The 17787-nt window shown below is 46.2% G+C and overlaps 1 pseudogene; it reads left to right on the top strand.

Annotated features, from left to right (window-relative positions):
* The first annotated feature begins 13143 nt into the window (after positions 1 to 13143).
* LOC120703365 lies at positions 13144 to 16629 on the top strand (annotated as a pseudogene).
* Positions 16630 to 17787: the final 1158 nt, after the last annotated feature.

Below are 17787 nucleotides of genomic sequence, written 5' to 3'. Positions count from 1 at the left end.
ACTATAGTTCTCGTCAAACAGAAATGTGGAGTTGATCATAAAGGTTATGATGATGGTCATGATGAAGGGATCTGGAATAAGAAATCCATACTATGGAAGTTAGAGTATTGGCACATCTTAGCAGTCTGACATTCAATTGATACCATGCATGTAAAGAAAAAATATTTGTGAGAGCCTTGTCGGCACAATCATGAATACAGAGGGTGAAAGAAAGGACCATGAGAACGCCAGAGCTGATCTGGAAGAGATGGGCATTCGTCCTGAGCTTTATGTCCAAGAAGCGGAAAACGGAAAAGACCTTCCTATAGCTGCCACCACAATGTCCAGAAAGGAGAAGAAAGAATTATGCCAATTCTTGCATAGTGTCAAATTTCCCTCAGGATACTATTCCAACTTTGCCAGGCTAGTCAGCATGAATGAACTGAAGCTGAATTTCGCCATGATGAAGTCTCATGATTGTCACGTGCTTATGACGTCAATACTGCCTGTAGCAATCAGTCATGAGCCTCTGCTTCTTCTTCAATGCCATAGAGCAAAAGGTCATTGAGGAAACATCTGCTTATGAAGGTTCGTGAGACAGTCATGAGCCTCTGCTTCTTCTTCAATGCCATAGAGCAAAAGGTCATTGATGATGAGTTGATGACAGCTCTAGACATATGGTTACATGAGACACTTTATCTGATGGAGATCTTCTTTCCTTTGACATTTTTTGATATTATGGTTCACCTCACAGTTCACCTTGTACAGGAGATACACTACCTTGGCCCCTCTTACCTCCACCAGATGTTTCCTCATGAGAGATACATGGATATCCTGAAGTTATTCACATATAATCGTAAATATCCGGAGGGAAACATCATCAGCCGATACGGGACCGAGGAGGCTGTTGAGTGGTTGATGACTTACTTGGATCAAGATAACTCAATTGTAGTGCCTCATTCAAGACACGAAGGGAGTTTGGATGGGGTTGGGACTCTGGGCAAGAAGTATATGAATCCGGAACAAAAAAAGTACGATCAAGCCCATTTTATTGTCCTAGAACATATGGAGGTGGTGGAGCCATATGTACTCGAGCACAAACAGCTTATTGTGCAGCAAAATCCTGGGAGAGGTAAAGGTTGGGTTGCCAAAAAACATGAAAGAGTTCAACAATTGGTTCAAATACCATGTGACAACAAGCAATGTAGAGAATGATGACATTAAGAAACTAGCTGCAAGCCCCATATTCACTGTGATGACATATCAGGCCTATGATATCAATGGATACACATTTTAAACAGTACAACAGGACAAGAAAAGCATCTACCAGAACAGTGGGGTCCGCATTGATGCTTATGATAACAACATGCAAAAGGCACCATACTATGGTCAAATAGAGGAGATATGGGAGCTCAACTACCTGGATTCAAAGTTGTCCTATTCAAATGTCGATGGGTTCAAGGGTCACAGGGAGTGACAAGTGACAAGAATGAGTTTATCAGCGTTGATCTTCTCAATGTTGGGTATAAAACAAGATCTTTTGTTTTGGCAAAAGATGTGCTGCAAGTGTTTTATGTGCCTAATACAGTTAGGACGACGTGACATATTGTCCTTCCTGGCAAGAGATGGATCGTTGGGGTGCAAAATGCAGTGGATGACGAGGAGCTTAATCAATTTGATGAAATCTCTCCTTTTGCAACTTGTGACCTCCCCCGCCCAAATGCCAACAATAAGACCCCGTACCTGCGGACCGACCATAATGAAAAAATTCGTGTGAGGTCAAAGTCAGGCCGTGGACTTAGGCATGGGCGTGGGCGTGGACGTGGATGTGGACGTGGACATGGTCGTAAAAAAACCTAGTGTAACATGGTCAAAGTCTCAATTTTGATGTCCCAAATAATTACAGTGTAATGTACATTACTTGTTGTCTGAATTTTGATGTCTCAAAGTATAGTGTAGTGTACATTACTTGCTGTCTGAATTTTGATATAATATGTTGGAAGTGTTGGTCAGGAATTGCTTTCTGGAAGTGTAAGTGCAACTGCAAGTCTGCAATGTACATCAGTCTGAATTGCTTTCTGAAAGTATAAGTGCAACTGCAATGTACAACATCAGTTTGAATTGCTTTCTGCAAGTGTAAGTGCAACTGCAATTGTGACATCCCAGAGTTTTAAAATGCTAATCAAGCAATATCAAATATGATTTCATGCATAATCAACCAAGGAAAAAAATATAGAATCGAATACATTTATGTGTGCATGCAGGTGAATGTGAGTATGTATGTGCCCATGTATATGCACTTTGGCAATCAATAACTCACAAACCAATAAAGGTATATGTATGAAATTGATTAGGCATCTCACTAACATCATGGTAAACCAAAGTCTAGTTTATGTCAAGGGGAGAAAATAAAATTTTGCACATGAAATGACGAGTTCTTCAAATCACAGTTTTTAAATATTTAATTTATCTTTCCAATTGTAACAAACAGGTTTTCAAAATAAATTTTAAACCGATGCTTAAATGGACTTTTAATCAAAATCAATGTTATAGGTTTTCAAAAGACAAACAACTTTCGTGTTCAAAGTTTTTCGAGTCGCTACACAAAAATGGGAGAAAATTTTGAATTTCCGAAGCGTATACGATATTTTCAAATGCATTCAAGTTTCAATTTTTATCTTTCAAACCAGTGTTCAAATGAAAAGTGCCTAAAACAAAAGTTGTAGATCTCGAAATTTTAAGCAAGTTTGATATTCAAAAGTTTTTGATTTGACCTTTAGAATAGGGAGAAAAATTGAGTTTATGAGCTGGAGTTTTGAAACTTTGTTTTAATTACGAAAATGCCCTCACTCCTTCTCCCTTCTCTGTTTTCCCCCGTGACGCCGTTCGCCGCCGGACGTCGAGGCCGCCGGCCACGCGCCGCACCCTCGCCGCGCCCCAGCCCTCTCCGCGCCCTGGTGCCTTCCTGGAGCTTCTCGAACCGCCACGCGTCGCCGTCCCCTGCACGCACGCCGAGGATGGACGTCGAAGCGCCACGGCGACGTCGTGCAGCGACGGCCGACCGTGCCTCGCCTCCTCCCTCGCCTATTTCCTCCCCTTTGGCCCGTGCAGCAGACGTGCTCGACCCCCTCTCCACTCCTTTCCCTTTCTCCAGAGCCGAGCCGAGGTTTTCCCTGTGCCAGGGAGCTCGCCGTCGCGTCCATGGCGCCGCCGCCCACAGCCTCCACGCCGAGCACCCCTTCCGGCCCTCCTCCACCCAAGCTGAGCACAGGAACGTGTTTCCCTAGCCGCCCAGCACCTCCATAGCCGCCCACCGCCGCTCCCCTGCTCAGGAACGGTGCCACCGCTGCGCCGTCACCGCCTCCGCCGCCTAGCTCACGCGGAGCCCTCCTCTCCGTCCCGTCCCATCCCGACCCGAGCAAACCCTCTCACAAGCTTCACCTCGTTTCCAGGAAGCTCCCCGGCCCACTCACCGCGGCTCATGGTCGCCGGAGTGCCTCCACTGCGGAGCAGAGCTCCCGCCGCCGCCCCCTTCCGCGGCGAGCCCGCCTCCGGCCGTCCCGCGCTCAATCGAAACCACCCCGAGGTAGCTCCCGACCCCCTCTAGCTCCTCCACCCCCTATCCCTCGCCGTCGGCGAGCCTGGTCGCCGAGAAACAGCGGCGCCGCCCTCCTCTGTTTCCTCCGGCCAGGGGCATATTTGCAAGCCCCCAAAACATTCCAGGGGCCTAGATGCAAGAGTTCGTTTTCCTTTTCTTTTGTTTTCAAAAACAGCAAACTTGTAAATTCCATATAAAATCATAGAAAAATGCAAACTAAAATGTTTTGAAATCCTTAGATCAAAACCTACAACTTTTGTTACATCCACTTTTGCATTTGACCAATAGTTTTATCTCTATATTAAATATTAGTTTTATCCACCTTTGTATGTATCTCAAGTTCTACTCACTATATTTATCTAATTTTTGGATAGTGTTCTGAAGCCTAGATGGGTAGCTTACTGTAAAAAATTGAGGACATTTTGACAAATCTAGCTATATATTTCATTAGATTTTAGTTTATGCCTATGTTAAATAGAATTAAATCCACAGGGTTCTATTTTAGTTTTCCTGAGCTGAAATTTTTACTGCAGCCTTACCTTTGTTTATAAATGCTATAGAAAAATTTTGGGAACTTTTAGTAATGTATAACTAGTCCTTTTGATTTATTCATGAATAAACTTTGTAAATCAAAAACCCTAGTTTCCTTCATTAGAAAAATCTCATATTTTTACTAGAGCTTGGTTTTCAGAACATGATCATGCTTGTAAAATTTTAGCCACTGTAACTAAGTAGTTTACTCTGTAGATTTTTTAGTTAGATAAATGCCTAGGAAAGGAATCTAAATTACAATGCTTGCTGTATAGCTCAATAAATTATGACAACTTTACCACAAGCTCATCTTAAGGAATCTAACCTACTGGTCAAATTTCGTTACCAGCACTTGCATTCTCTAGCTCAGAGAATTATTGTTGGGTAGAAATGTTTTGTTTGTTCTAATATAAAAGAAAAGCAACACACCCAGCTCTTTTATGAGTTAGTATAGATAAAATTCCTACTCTATAAATGACTGCCCAGGAAATGTTAATTAAGAAGTATCATGTCCAACCTCACTTAGGTGGACTACAACTTTATCGTGAAGGAAAAATAATAACATCTACATTGTTGAGCAACTCGAAACTGTGCATTCATACATATGCATTGTTGCATTTCATTTAGGTACGATAGATGAACCACGTGAATGACGCGACGTTGGAGTGGAGCCAGAAGACGGTGAATGGTGGACACATCCAGAAGATGGACAAAAGGATCCCGATGTGCACGACCGAAGGAAGATGTTCGTCGAGCAAGTATTCTCTAACTAACACTGACCTAGTGTTAATCCCAGGCAAGCCCCGGAGCATGTCCTATCTATTTTAAATTTATGCAACTTATTATTGTTTCTATCTACTTGCGCATTTAAGTTTACAGGAGTTGCTTGGAACCTTAGCTGCATAATCCTAGGTACCTATGCTTGAACACTAGTATGTGTAAGTCGCTAGATGGCTAGGCTAATGGTTCGGTAGAAGTCGAGTGATTTCCTGTCACTTGCGAGAATTATAGGAGTTGAATGTTTACTACATACTGCAACTATAAGGCTCACGGGCGGGGTTTTGGTACTTGTGATACCCCGTCTGTTTAGTGAAAATGGATAAGGCCGCAGTGTGTGGTAGTAGTGGTTAAGCTTTTGAACGTACTAACCATATGCCGAGAAATATAGTAATCCGTAAGCTTAAGTACTGGATTGCACCGAGGCTGGAACATACTCCCCACCATCTTTGAACGTTGTTCTCATGCGGCCACATGCGGGTGCAAGAAGGCTCACGACCCGGCGTCGTTCCGTGGCGTGGATTCTTGTAGTCGAGGGCGGTGGGCCTGTTCCGTGCAGCGGGAATTGAAGGGAAAAGTCGCGTGGGCGAAGCGAGATGTCGATCCCCATGCGTGTGTGTTAGGTTTGCCTGGCCAGGTTAACAAATTCGATTCGAATCGTCCGCTTCTCACGGTTTGGGACTGCTTAACCCTTCTGCCACATAGAGTAAGAAGTGGAAGATGATGATGAATTTGGCTGGTTGGATGATGAAAGGTAATTGTTTCCACCATGTATGCTATTGGATAGATGTTCACTTAGAATGGTAATTGAACTAGAATCTGGAAGCTAAAACTTGAATTTAAGGATCTACTCTTTACTGTTTTTCGGCAAAAGAAACCCCTCAAGCCAAAAGCCTTGCATGTCTAAATAAAGGGCTAAGTATACCCTTAGTCGGGTAAGCCTTGCTTGTGGCTTTGATTTTCAGGTGGTACATCAGAGGTTACGGTTTACATCATGTACGGGCTTCATCATGACGTCGGGTTTTGTCGCTAGACTATCGTTCATTTTTCGTCAAACTTAAACTCTGTTGTACTTTTATGAATTCAAACTCGGTTTGTAATAATAATTTAGTTTTATACTCTGTATAGTAAAATTTGTGGAGTGTTGTACTCTCTGAACTGCTTTGTCGATCCTATTTCAAGTGGTTTAATCGGGATTTTACCCGACAGCACTGCCGGATTATTCCGTTTTAAGTGCGTGTTAACCCTAGTTACCGTTTCAGTGATGGTTAGCGCACATAAGCCGGATTAATTTGGGCGGGACTGCCACAACAATACCCATCACCTATCAGTCTGATGAGGACTAGGCCCGATCTTCCGAGAGATAAAAGTACGTTCGATTGGTGGAGGACTTGATGTTGAAGATCCGGCTTCAAATCAGCACGATTCAAACCCTGCAACCACAACACCACTGCTCCATTGGTTATCAACCAAGCACAACTTGATTGACCTCGCCGAGAAGACTTTTCCTAGAAGCAAATCAAAGTACACAAGCAAGAAGACGTAAACACGCAATCTGAACACAAGCAAGTGAATCACAAGAAGCATTCAAGTACTCGAATCGAAAGGACTAATCGGCACAGTCGAGGAGAGAAAGAACAGGGGCCCTGAATCAATGTATAAGGACTTGTCGCCAGAGATACAACGATGCAATCTCTATTTCTCGAAAGAAAACACAAGAACTAAACAAAACCCGAGTCTAAGCGGTGGCAGCTACTGAGTTTATGGGAGAACCAGGGGCGTCATAGGGTTGGGGGCGACCAGGGGGGCGCCCAGCCCACAACATGGGCTTAAGGCCCAACAAGATACAAAGCCTAAAAAAGCCAAAAATAGGTGACACAACATCTTTCCATGGTCACATAGAATGATCCACGAGGTTTTTGGAACTAGGACTAGAATCAAAAGAAGTATCTCGTATTCATGATTCCAACGCATCCAGGATCACCTCATTTGGACACCGTATGAGGGAGATATCACCGAAACCATGCAAGGGTGTCGGCTAAATCTGAGACGAACGCGATGACCGAGTTGGTGACGACTTGTAACTTGGGGAAGACCATGGCATGAGCATGTCTATCATGGCGATGTCCTCATCACCCTGCCTCGAAGTCCTATTGCTAGGTCTTGCGTAGTTCTTCCAGGAGAGCGTCGATTCTTCGCACCGCCACAATGTCTTCGGCGGAGATGCCGAGGTCGAGCAAGTCGACTTCGTGTTGTCCATCCAAGATGGTGTCGACAGAGATGTTGTCGCTGTTGGTTTTGCTGCTCTGCATCGCAGCAGCTTCATCTTGTGGGGGTGTTGAAACAGACCAGGTTCTCGAAAGGTGAACCCGGCTCTCTGTATCGTCGTGATAGTCCCTGGATCAGTAGCTATCACATACAGAACCCATTTCAATCGAATATCACAGACATATCTCACGTTTACAACATCACATGGGTTTATTTATTACATAATCCAAAGGATTGTATTACGAATCTCAGAGTACAAGCCCCTTGGGCTAAAAGAAAACAAACAGAAAGCGGAAACGATATCTAGTCTTCTAGGCAAACTTCGCCTTCACGAATCTTCTCGATCCTTCTCCACAGGCAGCTCAGAGTGTAGCTCGAGCCATCCTTAACTCCTTCCACGTTTGTCATCCTGTTGACTCCTTCTCTCGGATCCTGCATCTACCAGGCTATCCCCAAGGACGGGATAGGTTCACGTCACCATCCATATGCAAGCTTTATGTGGATGCAGACGGTATAAAAGTAATGCCAAGGATAGGCTATGTTTTTCTATGCAAGCAGTATATAAGTCATCCAAATCACCTTTCAACTCGGGCAGCTTCGGCATCCCAGACTCCCGGTCTCCTATCTTTCTCTACCAAGTATCTCAACCCTGTTTCGGTGCGGGAACTCCCTCTCCCCGCACCTCAGCTGCTATCCAAGCAGGAAAAGTAGACTAGAGGGAGGTAGAAACGTATATGTGGATCTAACTACAGTGTGGTGCCAGATCCAGAGTTGTACATGACCGAGTACGTGGCTATACGTATAGTTTTCACCCTGCAGGGGTTGTACACATGTACCCACTCGCCACGAATCCGGCCGGGAGCGACCCGACCTTCTCCGAGGCACCAGTCAACGAAACTAACGGCTACGACACCATCCTACTCCCGGTCTGGGGCGCGTCCTCCCGCAGTAGGTCGCCCGGGGCTGTGAAGCTATCTAGAATGGAATCTCCATGGATCCTGCGATCGGGGGCGAAAGGGTCCTGCCCACTCCCCCTGACACTAAATCACTATCCTCCTGCAGTAATGGTGCCGCGTGTAGCTAGCTCGGGCTGGGTCCCCTCTCATAAAGGATAAGTGGTGTGCACGTTTGACATAGTTCCGTCACTAGGGCCACAAAGTCAAGTCCTTCATCCAGCTGAGGCGAGCGTCTTCGTCCAAAGTTAGCATCTCGTCAACACGGTCTGCAATCGATACTCATTACAAGTATCTCCTCCAAAACTACACCACTACTATGTTCCCACAGGAACGGTCTAGCACCCGCCACAGGTGCCCGTCACCCATTACAGGTGCTCACAGGATCGTGCCCAACACACAATCCCCGGCTCTCGATCCGAAGATAAGAGAAAAGGGTCCGCTCTCCCCCGCTGTAACCTAATCACCAACTCCCATATATGTGGAGGCAACTTCTAGCAAGCAAGGACTATCATATATTTATTCCCATACCCCAAGTCTCACTCATAGTAGTAATAGCATGTAACAATCAAAGCTAAGTAGGGGAAACAAGGAATATGGAAAGTAAATGGCCATGCAAGCTCATCTCATCACTCTTGGGAGCGTAGCGCATCTAGCAAGCAATGCCTAATAGGTATTCAATCGAGAATGGGCGTGAACCTGATAGGTCTTCGTAGTCTTCCTGATCCTCCGGGCTTCTGGTCTTCGGGTACGTCCTTCGGGATCTTCTGGTCGCCCGGGACGTCGGTCAGCTCCTTCTCGTCAGGACCTAATCGTAATTACATATAAATACAGGGGCCAAAGTGCAAGAATGAACAAAACAGGTTCCAATAAGATCCAACTCACAACAAAACCTATTCAAATGCGTAGACCATGATTTTAGAAGATTTATGAAACTGGTTTCATATTTTTCAGTGCTCCGGTTGGATTACTACAGTTTTTCTAAGATCGAAGCAATTTCTGGAAATAATAAATGATTATCGAAAAAGGAAAAACACAGAGGTGACACATGGCAGCACCAGAGCGTGCCACGTGGCAGCACCAGAGCGTGCCACGTGGCATGATGGCGTCAGCACAATGTCATCATGACGTCACCTGGGGGTCAGCTCTGCTGACGGCAGCAGTGGACCCTGCTGACGTCAGCGTTGACCAAGTCATCGTTGACCGTTGACTGGTCAACTGGGTCAGTGGGGTCCGCAGGTCAGTGGGCCCCATCGATCAGCCTCACATCAGACGCTTACAGGTGGGGCCCGCGTCTCAGGGCTAAACTAGAAAAAGGAAAAGGTTAGAGAGCTACTGGGCTCTAAACACAGTTGGGCCGGCTCGGTGGCCCAACTCGACTCGGCTCAAGGAGGTGGGCCGGCTCAGGAAATGGCTCACAGGCTGGCTCAGTGTGGCTCAGAACAGAAGGGCCGGCTCGGGTACTCGGCTCAGCGGGCTGGGCTGACAGGGCACAAGCGGCCCATCGCCACTTCTCCTCCTCTTCTTCTCTTCGCGGGTGGTTCTTGGACCGACGGGGCACAGGCGGCCCATTTCTCCTCCCCTTTCTTCTTCTTTTCACTGGCGAGCCGGGCCCGCATGGCAGTGCGTCCTTCTCCTCTTCTTGCTTCTCTCGCCTCCTCCGACGGGCTTGGCAGGGTCGCGCGGTCAAGGACGGGGACTGTGCGGTGGCGAGGTGAAGGCAAGGCGCGGCCATGGCGGGGCTAGGGTCGCGGTGGCGGCCACGACGGCGCGTGCACGGGGTGATGCAGCACGGCTAGCCGGCGAAGTCAAGGGGGTCAAGGTGGATGGCGTGCTCGGCGGCGAGGTGGAGCAGGACAAGGCAAGGCTCGTCGGCGCAGCGGCTTGGGCGACGCGAGGCCGGGCAAGGACGGTGACGAGGCACACAGACAGTAAGGGCGAAGCTACGAGGTTCAGGCGGTGGCCAAAAGGGGCATGGCGTGCGCGGGCGCACCCAGCACGGCGCGGCCATGGCAAGGCGTGGTGCGGGGCCAGGGCCAGCAGGGCGGCGGCTAGGCGGGGCTGTGAGGCTAGGCGAAGGATTTGGCCTTGCAACCGGTTTGGGCGCGCGCGCGGCGGCTGGCACTCCAGACCCGCGGCGGCGCTGGGTTGTAGAGCAGGGTAAGGTCACGGCGACGACGGGCTGCCGGGGTTCCAGAAGCGGTGCGTCGTGGATAGGGCACTCCAGAGGTAGTGACGGCAGGGCGAAGAGGCTTTGACGGCGGCGGTGAGCAGCTATGGCAGCTGCGATGTGGTCCAGCACCTTCTTCTCCTTGACTTGGTGGTGGTGCTCCTCCGGCGGCGTGTCGGTGGTGGCTCGTCGGCGAGGTATGGCGCGAGCAAGCAGGGGCCTAGGGTGGTTCGGTCAAGGCGGCCAAGGGCAAGGCCTAGGCCGGGTAACGGCGCGGCCTTGAGGGCAGCACGTGCGAAGCAGGCCAGGCTGAGGCGTGCGTGTGCGTGCTCAGGGGTGTGTTGTGGCCGCGACATTGTGGGCGTGGCGCAGCGTGGACGCGGCCACGGCGTGATGGCGGCGGCGACGAGCACGAGCCAAGGCTTGGCCGGTGAGGTCTCATGGCGTTGAGGGCCCCTATGGGGGCGCGTGGGCGTGCGCACAAGGACCTCGGGTTCAGGCCCGCGGGACGACAGCGCGACGGATAGGCACGCCGGTGGCCAAGGCTCGACGGCGGCGACGAGCGCCGGGTGTTCGTGGTTCACGGGCAAAACAGGGCAGATCAAGCACAGGAGGGTGAGGTGCGTCGGGAACGGCGGCGGCCTACCAGTGGGCTCGAGGGCGATAGGTGGTGACGCAGTGGCGTGTCGGAGCAGCGAGGTAGCGAGGCCATGCAGGGAGAACCGCAACGGCGATGTGGTCGACTAGGCGCAGGCTTGGCGAAGGTCCTCTGCGGCGGTGCGTCCTCCTCCTCCTTGGCGACGTCGGCTCCGGACGCAGCGGCGGGTGCTCGGCGCGCTCCTTCTCCCCCTCTTCCTGGGGCTTGGCTCTTTCTTCTTCTCCTCTCCCTCTCTCCTCTGTTCTTGGCTCCTCTCTGCTTTCTTGCTGTGCCGACGGCGGAAAGGAAAAGCACCCGAGGGCACTAGGGTTCGGCTGCGGCTCGATTGGGGATTTATAGAGGGGCTCTAGGGTTGTGCGGGCTTGGGCGAGGCCGGACTGCCGGTGATTTTCGGCATCCGCGCCGGGACGCGTGGCTCGCATCCGGGGGTGTGGCGCTGGTCTTTGCGGGGCGGCCAAGGCAAGGGCGCGGTGCTGGTGGTCAAGCGTGACACGAGCAGGGCAGGCAGGGCAGCGCAGCTCGCGGCTGGCGGTTTCGCTCCGTTGTCGTGGAGTGGAGACGGCGTCCGCGCGGTGCAGCAAAAAGCAGAGCAGCGCAGAGACGGGCGGCGTCCATGTGGGGGAGAAAGGGGAACAGCGCCGACCGACAGGGCGGCCCCATGCGTCAGCGGCAGCAAGAGAGAAGGGCGCGGGTGGAGCTGGGCTGGCGCGTGCGAGATGGGCTGAGGGACGGTGGTTGGGCCGGTTGGGCTGCGGGTAGAGGGAAAAGGGCCAGCTGGGCCGGTCCAAGTTGGATTGGGTTAACAGCCCAGATTAGGGTAGCGGATTAGAGTTTGGACAGATTAGGACTTTAGAGGTTTGGCTTTAATTTGAATGGCTCAAATCAAATTAGGGCACACACAAGGGTCAGCTTCTTGAAATTAAATTGAGGGGCACACCTCAATTTAATTTCCACACAATTTCACACAATAAAATAAATCCAAATCGAATTCGAATTAAACAAGGTAGAGCCAAATAAATTCAAACAACTCTAAATATTCTCACACTAGCAAATATTATCCTTAATTCTGTATAGAATTTTTAATTACTAGGATTTTGGGGAGGCAGAAATCCTACTTAAGTTGATATTTACAGCATTGCCACGATTTTTTTTTTGAAATTCACATTTTTCGATTTTACAACATTCCAGAAAAATCCAGGATGTTACAGGTGTCGGCGGCGGCGACGGCCGAAGCGTCACCGGTGGATCCCTTCTTCTTCGCTGCCATGTAGCGCGGTGTGACGAACCGACGGGCGGGCGCCAAACTGTTGGTGGAGAGTGTCTCCGGAGCAGACGAACACTACAACAGTCTGAGAACTATCACGGTGCGAAGAGGTTCGAACTCGAGCGAACAATATTGGTCTTCGGACAATCGTCCGGAAATTCTCTCTTAGTATTCAATGTCCCATCATAGACCGTTACAGGAGTATTTATAGGCGGTGGTTCATCTTCCGGCACACCAAATTACACTGTAATACCCCCTAACCACTAGATTCTTAGGATATTCCTGTGGCAGACTCGTATTTTGCAACATTTGGCAACAAAATTGCCAGGGATTCAGCTCTGCTTAACAATTCCACAATCTCATTGATCGTGATCCTTGGCGCTTAAAAATTATCATTGGTTTGTTTGATTATCATGGCCAAGTTGATTATGCTATCTCAGTGTGATGCACAGCTAGCACAGCTGTTTCACAGTTATTGTTGTTGCGAGACCAACTGACGTATGCTTGACACAGTTTACCAATGAACTTGAGGACACATAATGTTCATTTACTGGTTCGGTTTCTGAGAGATTAACTAGGGTTCCTACATAGCTATGTTATTAATTACGATTAATTTTTTTTGAGTTAAAGGGCGAGGGCCCTTCTGAGACCAAGCACCAATCCTTTGGACACATCAACTAATATAGTGTATTTCATATTCCTGCATCTGTAGGCAGTAAACACGGATAGAAAGGATGTTTACGCAGATTTAGGAAGGAGAAGAGTTAAGAGATATTGTCCAAATTAATTATGTCCATTCATGAAAAGTAGCACTTGAAGTTCATTAAGACACACTGATGTCGTAACTACAGCAAGGGCAGAGGATCTGTGCCCGTTAGTGATGCTTCTTGTTAGATGAGCTTGGCTGCCCTATTACAGTATTGTCTATTGTGAAGTGTGAACCATTGGCACTAGTTCCTGAAAATAAGTATTGGTGATCCTACACAAAAGAGTTGTATTTTGATTTGACACCAGTGTAAAATTAAGTACTGTTATAATATATATGTATAAATAGATAAAATGAATGCTATTATAAAACTTTTTTGGTTATAAAATGTACTCATTTACTTTATTCTTTATGGCATTGAAATCTAATTCTTGTGCCACTGATTGTGGGTTTCTAAAAGGCAGTTCTGAATGGATTTTGGACTTGCATTAAAAGGCTGCTCTAACTTTCTATGAACTAATGTATGGTAGGTACATCAAGGATGAGTTAAAAACAATTCAGGCATTCCTAAGAGCTGCCGAAGTAGAGAAGAAGAAAGATGAGTTACTGAAGGTATGGGCAGAGCAAGTACAAGATGTCATATGACACTGAAGATTGTCTAGACGAGTTTAAAGTTCATGTTAAGAGCCAAAGCTTGTCTGGCCAACTGTTGAAGCTTGGTGATCGCCATCGAATTGCTGTCCGGATTCGCAACCTCAAATCAAGAGTTGAAGAAGTGAGCAACAGGAACACACGGTACAGCCTAATAAATCCCATTTCCTCTAGCTGTGCAGATGAGAGGGATTCCTACATGGAAGACATTCGCAACCAATCAGCTAACAACATAGATGAGTCAGAGCTCGTGGGCTTTGCCACTACTAAAAAGGAGTGGCTTAGGCTGATAGATGTCGGCTCTGACAATGGTCCTACTAAGGTAATCTGTGTTGTTGGTATGGGTGGTTTAGGCAAGACTACTCTGGCAAGGAAGACCTACGAAAGCAAGGAAGATATCCCAAGCTACTTCTCTTGCTGTGCTTGGGTCACAGTATCCCAGTCATTTGACAGGAAGGAGATTCTAAAAGATATGATCAGACAACTTTTGGGTGCTGATTCATTGGACAAACTCTTAAAAGAGCTCCAGGGGAAACTGCTGGTTCAAGTGCAGCATCTTGCTGATTGCTTGGTACATGGTTTAAAGGATAAAAGGTATTTTGTTGTACTTGATGACATATGGAGCATAGATGCATGGAATTGGATTAATGATATTGCTTTTCCAAAGGGTAACAACAGAGGTAGTTGCATATTAGTAACAACGCAAGATGCTGGCTTAGCTGAGAGGTGTACTTCTGAACCACTTATTTACCACCTTGAACCCCTTCAAATAGATGATGCTGTACATTTGCTACTGAGAAAGATAAGCAAAGGACAAGTGAGGGAAACCAGTGAGAACACGAATAACACAGTTGCAAAACTAGTAAAAAAGTGTGGTTGTTTACCACTTGCTATACTCACTGTAGGAGGCATTCTTGCAACTAAAAAGATAGCAGAGTGGGGGAAATTTTATGAAGAACTTCCTTCAGAACTTGAGAGCAATCCAAGCCTTGAAGCAATGAGGATAGTTACCCTAAGCTACAACCACTTGCCATCTCATCTTAAGCCATGCTTTCTATACCTAGGCATCTTCCCTGAGGATTTTGAAATTCAAAGGAACCACCTGGTAGATCGGTGGATAGCAGAGGGGTTTGTTAAAGCCAGCGATGTGATGAACATTGAGGATATTGGAAATAGTTACTTCAAAGATCTTGTCAACCGAAGTATGATTCAACCATCAGGGGTTAATATAGAAGGATTGGTTAAAAAATGTAGAATCCACGATATCATGCGTGATATCATGGTTTCAGTTTCTAGAGAGCAAAATTTTGTACTCTTGACTAAGGATAATGTCACTACTGTAGAAGAGGAGCACATCCGTCATGTTGCATTCCCTGGGAACAAGTTCTCAGAAATATGCTTGGACTGGAGCAGTGTCCGTTCAATATCTGTATTTGGCGACAGGCCCATGGATCCAGCACATTCATTTTGTTCACCACAGTTGAGAATGTTGAGGGTCTTGGATCTGGAAGACGTAAAATTTAGACTAACACAAAACGATGTGAAGAACATAGGGTTATTGCACCACATGAAGTATCTGAACATCGCAGGAGGTTCCTATAATTTTGCACTTCTGAGATCCATAGGGAAACTGCGATGCCTACAAACCTTGGACATGAGGGAGTCAAATATTGCAGCACTAACAACTGCGATTACTGAACTAAGAAATCTCCGAAGTCTCCGTTGCAGCAAAAGGATGGATTATGGTTGCTTTAATTTAATAGACAATCCAAAAGGATGCCTGACTATTATGATGTGCTTTCCCATGATATTCACAACTCTAGTTAATTTCAGTGACCGAGCCAACTTAACTGCCGAGGTACGGATGGCTTGTTCTACCTGTTGGTCTGACACAAAAGGTGTAAAGGTGCCAAGAGGGATCAACTACCTTAAAAAGTTACAGATATTAGAGGTTGTAGACATCAATGGAACTAGTAAGAAAGTGATTGAGGAGCTTGGAGAACTCAGTCAGCTAAGAAAATTAAGTGTGACATCAAAAGGTGCCACTGAGAACAAATACAAGGTATTTTGTGCGGCTATTGAAAAGCTTTCTGCACTCCAATCTCTCTGTGTGGATGCTGAGGGATCCTCAGATGTTGGAACACTGGATTGGCTGGACTCTGTTTGCTCTCCTCCACCGATCTTAAGGAGTCTAAAGTTGAATGGATCTCTTTCGGATCTGCCAAATTGGTTTGGTAAGCAGCTGGTGAAGATGCACTTATCGAGGAGTAGGCTAAAGGAAGGTAAAACGATGGAGATTCTTGGGGCATTGCCCAATCTCATGCTCCTTCGTCTTTATCGGAATGCTTACGTCGGGGAGAAATTAGTATTCAGAAGGGAGGCATTCCCAAATCTCAAGGAAATTGATATTTACTTTCTGAAGGAGTTGAGAGAGTTGAGATTTGAAGAGGGCGCTGCGCCCCAGATGAGAAGTATTGAAATCTATGGTTGCAAGTTGAAATCAGGGATTGTTGGTACGAAGCTTCTTCCAAGGCTTAACACCATTGCGGTTCGAGACGATGGTGATGTGGCTAACTTTGATTTGCTTCGCGTGGAAGTGGATGCACACCCAAATCATCCTTTATTGCAAGTGTCAAAGAACCAAGGCAACAAACGATTTGGGAAGTATTGAAGGATCCAATGCAACAGCTGAAGCAACGGAATCCCTTCCTGATGATTAAGTTGACAGTTCATAATTAATCCTGACCTGGCTTTCATGGACGATGTGCCAATGCACCTATCAACTCTCAAGTTATCATGTTGCGAACGAGAGGCCTACAAGTTTGTGTAATCATCAACTGAGATGACCTTAGGTTTGCTGTCCTATTAGTTTTCAGTAAATTTGAATATTGTCAACGGTACAATAATGCTGATTCTTGTTTCAAGGTAACCTGTGCTCTCTTAAAAACTAGGCTAACCTAGAATGAACTGAGTGGCATTGTAAATATGAAGAAATGTGCACTCAAGTTGTTAGAACCTATTTAATTATAAATAGGATCTTAGCTTGGTCTAATTATCACAATTAGTTAATCTTAATATGGAATTAAACGAGAAGCCTGTGATGCATTAATCGCCTTTGTAGTCGTGGATGAGTTGATGTGAGAGAGCTTATTGCTCTGCTGTAGATCATGAGCATCTCCAAGAGACTAGCCAAATAGTTCAACTAGCTAAATTTGGGCTACTCAACATCAAAATAGCTCTCCTGCCAAGCTATCTGGCTCTCCAAATTGGCCCACTCGCTAGCCAAACTTGGCTAGCCGGTCCGGCTAGCCAGCCAAGTATGGGCCCCATGCGTAGAGGGAGAGTTGAATGTAACCGTTAGAGTTTGGAGTGTGAGAAATTGAGAGTTTGTTGGAGTGAGATGCTTAATATGGAGTGGAATATTTATGCAGAGACAAATAGAGTCCAAAATGGAGTCTCTTGGAGATGCTCTCGTAGATCGCACATGTAATTAATCATGCAATAAGTTCTAGTTTTAGCACGAGCCATGGTTGGAAAACAAACAAAACCTATCATTAAACTCGTAATTAAATCAACGTTCAACCATTCAACGCTCGTTAGAATTAGTTACAAGCATTCTATAACCAAACTTCTGGTTGATTCCATTTAATTAGAGAGCATCTTATTAATTGTACTTCATGAAAAACATATAATTTTTTAGCTTAAACAATGCACTTGAATATTCATAAATTAAACATAACAGAAACATTGAAGGAATAAGCTTATTCTGGAAACTAATTTAAGCTCGAAGAGTGAAAATAATACATAAACCATAAAAAATTAAATTTCATTGTAAATATAAGATTTATGAAATTCAAAACTTTGCCTCATTTAATCAGGGCATAAGCATTATTAAACCTAGATACATTGAAAATAACAAGACTCTTAAATTGTAGCTAAAATTAACTCACTATGTAGTGATTAGCCCAAAAAATTATACTTAAGTTAGGGTTATAATCATCAAAATTATGAGAAATAACACTATTTATAATTGTGCAATATCTGCTATAAATAAACTAAGCAATAAACTTAATTATTAACAATATAACTAAAAAATGAAATAACTTAATGCTAAACTAAATAAACTTATAGGAGGTAAACATAAACATGCTTAAAACTCAACACAAGCCCAGAACTTAAAATTTGGCCCAAAAATGAAATTGGTCAACTCCTTCGGTGAGCACAACTAAGTT

The sequence above is a fragment of the Panicum virgatum genome, chromosome 4K (assembly GCF_016808335.1).
Source record: "Panicum virgatum strain AP13 chromosome 4K, P.virgatum_v5, whole genome shotgun sequence".
In the NCBI taxonomy this organism is placed as follows: Eukaryota; Viridiplantae; Streptophyta; class Magnoliopsida; order Poales; family Poaceae; genus Panicum; species Panicum virgatum.
Note: the sequence above shows the minus strand (reverse complement) of the source record. Positions and strands in the feature narration are given on the sequence as shown.